The sequence below is a fragment of the Suricata suricatta genome, chromosome 2 (genome assembly GCF_006229205.1).
Source record: "Suricata suricatta isolate VVHF042 chromosome 2, meerkat_22Aug2017_6uvM2_HiC, whole genome shotgun sequence".
NCBI lineage: Eukaryota > Metazoa > Chordata > Mammalia > Carnivora > Herpestidae > Suricata > Suricata suricatta.
In genome coordinates, this window is record NC_043701.1 from 128164084 (window position 1) to 128168590 (window position 4507).

Below are 4507 nucleotides of genomic sequence, written 5' to 3' on the forward strand. Positions count from 1 at the left end.
AAGAAGGCTGTGTTGTAGCTTATGAACAAGTAATAAATTGTATCATTTATCTTGAATGTATCATAGATAAGCTGCTATATAACGATCGCCACTTCAGATAGCTGTGAAATTAGGTGATTAACTAGTTGTTACTTAACCTTCTCATTTCTGTATACGTCTAATTACATGAAATAGAAGTTGGGTTTTTGATTTTTTACTTTGCTTTTCTGTTTGGAGTGTCATTTTAACTACTATATTGTAAATGATGGAAAATAATTGCATATGTCAAAAAAAATGAAACCTTATAAAGTAAAAAAATAAAATAAAATAAAATTTCAAAATAAATAAATAAATAAATAAAACCCTTCTTACTGGTAACATACATGGATTCTAGTTTCTTTTCCATTTTTAAATTGTTTTATTAAGTTTTTATATTTTAATTCCAGTATAGTTAACATATGGTACAAAATATAGTGATTCAACAATTCTATACATTACTCAGTACTCCCCATGATAAGTGCACTCCTTAGTCCCCATCACCTATTTCACTCATCCCCACCACTCACCTCCCTTCTGCTAACCATTCAACCATTCTCTAGAGCTAAAAGTCTGTTTCTTAGTTTATCTCTCTCCTTCTCTCTTTTTTTCCATTTCTCATTTGTTTTGTTTCTTAAATTCCATGTATAAGTGAGATCATATGGCATTTACCTTTCTCTGACTTATATGGTCAGAGAAATTATGTGGTCTGACTTCATCCATGTTATTGTAAATGGCAAGATTTCACTCCTCTTTATGGCTGAAAAATATTACATTGTATATATATACTACATCTGTTTTATGCATTTATCTATCATAGACACAGGCTCTTTCCATAATTTGGCTAATATAAATAATGCTGCTACACACATAGGGGTGCTGATATTCCTTGTAATTAGCCATTCTGTATTTTGGGGATAAGAACCTAGTAGTGTGGTTGCTGGATTATAGACTAGTGTTATTTTTAACTTTTTGAGAAACCTCCATACTGTCTTCCATAGTAGCTGCAACAGTTTGCATTCCCACAGCAATGTACAAGTGTTTTTTTCTTTAGTTTCTCACCAACACTTGTTGTTTCTTGTGGCTTTGATTTTAGATATTCTGACAGGTGTGAAGTGATATCTCATTTCAGTTTTGATTTGCATTTCCCAACCAATCAGTGATATTGAGCATCTTTTCATGTGTCTGTTGTCCATCTATATGTCTTCTTTGGAGATATTGTTGGTTCATGTCTTCTGCCCATTTTTAATTAGACTATTTGCTTTTTGGGTGTTGCGTTGTATAAGGTCTTTTCTATATTTGGGATACTAACACTTTATTAGATATGTCATTTGCAAATATCTTCTATTGAGCAGGTGGCCTTCTAGTTTTGTTGACTGTTTCCTTTGCTATGCAGAAGCTTTTTACTTCGATAGAGTCCCAGTAGCTTATTTTTCTTTTATTTATTTTGCTTTAGAAAATATCTAGAAAAATGCTACTATGGGTGATAACAAAGAAATTACGCCTGTGTTATCTTCAAGGATTTAATGGTTCTATGTCTCATGTTTAGGTCTTAAATCTATTTTGAATTTATGCCTGTAAGAAAGTGGTCCAGTTTCACTCTTACATATATCTGTCCAGTTATCCAAACATCTTTTGTTGAAAAGACTCACTTTTCCCCATTGCATATTTTTTCTTCCTTTGTCAAAGATTAATTGACCATAAAATTGTGAGTTTATTTCTAAGTTTTCTATTCTGTTCATTCGTGATGGTGGGTGGCTTTCCTGATCTGTATTTCCTCAGCTGTTCCAACAATTGTTTAAGCTTTTGAATCCCTACTACTGTGACATAGGTGGCTTCTGTTTTCTTGACTGAAGCTTGACACAAACATGATGAAATAGGTATGATTATCCTCTTTTAACAAATCAGAGATGTTAAGTTCTAAATGGTTAGATAACATGTCCAAAAAGCACATAGCTAATATATACCTACAGTGACATGTGCTTCTAATTTATTAAAGGATGATCGTGTCCAAAGAACACTTCAGTCATTACACTCTGTGGTTGATTCTAATAGTGATGTGTCTTATACTAAATTCATCTATATTGCATTTATAATTTTTAAAAAGGCTATATATGGCAGCCCCATAACTAATATAAATTTGAGAAGCAATCGATTCTATATCTAATATACGGACAGCTTAAGAAAGAAGCTTATTATGCAAACAGAATGCATGCTTAGTTTTGTAATTCAAATTTTCCAAGGCTGAACCAAACTTAAATGTCTAACATGCCCTGAGTGTCTTGACATCAATACATGAAGACTCTTTCATCACAGAGCCACCAAAACAGGGAACATTGTGACCAGGCATATGAAGAACTTTGCACAAAGGAGATAAAGAACAACAGCTTATCTCCTCTAGGAGGGTAATATAGAATGAATAAGAGTGTGTTAACAAAGTAAGACTCAAAGAACACAGTTTTATGAAAGAAGCAACTCACTAACTCTTGAATTGGTATGTCTGAGATGCCTTACCCTTCCAAGACTTAACCCAATTGTTTTCTCTTCTTGGAAACTTCTGGGAGAAGTTCTTACCTCTCTCAGGCTAAGTTTAATGAACCTTCTTCGAGTTCCATTGTGACCTTACACATGTTTTATCACAACAATTTCAAACTTCTCTGCCCTTTATACAGGTGGAAAGAGGCGTTATCTCTGAAAAAGACAGTATTTAATAGATGCCATAACAGTCATTCATAAGATAACATTATATTATTTCCCACTCAGAATTTTGAAAAATGGTACCAGAGCCAACACAGAGAAAACTGTAGCTATGAGTGATGTACTTATTATTCAGAGCTGAAAAAATATTAATCCATAAAGAGAAAAGACCATCTTCTGCCTTTTGGATAAGCTCTTACTGGAGAGGTCCACATACACAAGTTGCAGAGGCCCTAAGATGTCCCTTGAAATAGTAGGGCCAAAGAAAGCCATCTGAGCATAAAAAGAATAAAAGGAAGTATAAACAAACAAACAAACAAAAAGACATCTAGAGACCCTGAATGGCCTCTATCAGCCACCTAGTTCTGCATGAGTTAACCTGATGTGCCAGGAGGGGGATTGTGAGGGAGTTGGAGATTAGGATGAGACAAACCCACCAGTGTAATATGGAAAAATTGAAATATAGGAAATTCCAAGTTGAGATTCAAGCCAAAGAGATTTGATTTCCCACAGACAAATGTAGGATGGGAAACAAAGTTACCTGTGAATATATTGCATATTTAGAACTGTTTTATGCTGCAAAACATTTTAAGGATAGTTTTATTGATATGTACTTTAAAAATCTTACAGTTCACCTATTTAAAGTACACAGTTCAGTTGGTATATTCACTGAGTTGTGCAACTATCACTGCAATCAATTTTAAAAATTGCTGCCCCTCCAAAAAACCTATACCCTTTATCAGTCACTCCATTTTCCCCCTCAACCTCCACCACCATCACTGCCACCACCATGCCCTAGGCATCATCTAACTTTAACCTAGTTTAGGGGCACCTGTGTGGCTCAGTCATTTGAGCATCTGACTCTTGATTTCGGTTCAGGTTATGAGCCCAGCATTGTGGGATCAAGTCCTATGTCGAGTTCCACACTGAGCTTGGAGCCTGCTTAAGATTCTTTCTTTTTATTACCTTTTATAATTTAATATATATCATAACTATCATCTCAGGTCAATATATATGACTGACTAGCTTCATAAGTCCTTCGATATTTTTATAATAAACAATGAATAAATTATACTTTTTCAAATAGTCTACTATGGATTCATAAAGATAGTTTCCTATGTTTTCTTCTAAAATAATTATTGCTTGGCATTCAGATGTAATTTATAACATTTGGAATTGAAATTTATATAATGAGCATTAGAGAAATGATACTTTTCACATGAGTATATAAATGTCTCTGAATCATTACTTGAAAAAACTATAGATTACTCATTGGTCTGTAGTATAAACTGTAATAAATCTGTTGCTTTGATCTTTTAATTGTTTTATTATATTTTTATAGTTTTATTTTTTGAACTCATGTTTATTTTTTGTTAAATTTATTTCTAAGTACTTGATATTTTTCATATTATTATAAATTATATCTCTTACTTTGTAGTTCACTTTGAATGTTACATTCTTAATCAGAAACTCTGATCAACTTTCCAATTAATTTTAAAATTTAATCTTTAGACTCCACTGAACTTTCAAGCAAATACGATCCTATCATTACATTGGGAGACTTTGGATTCCCAATCCCTATAGTTTTAATTTATTTCAATGCTTTACAACATTTTCCAATATTGATTAGAAATGGCAATTTCAAGTATCTTCTCTTGTCTCTGCATATGAAAAAAAGTCAATGTTCAATTGTAGTATGGGGTTTTCTATATATTTTTTTGTCAGTTATTTTTCTTTGTTTCTTTGTTGTTGTTTTGGAAGAAATTGTCCTTATCCAATTAAGAAAGATCTATTA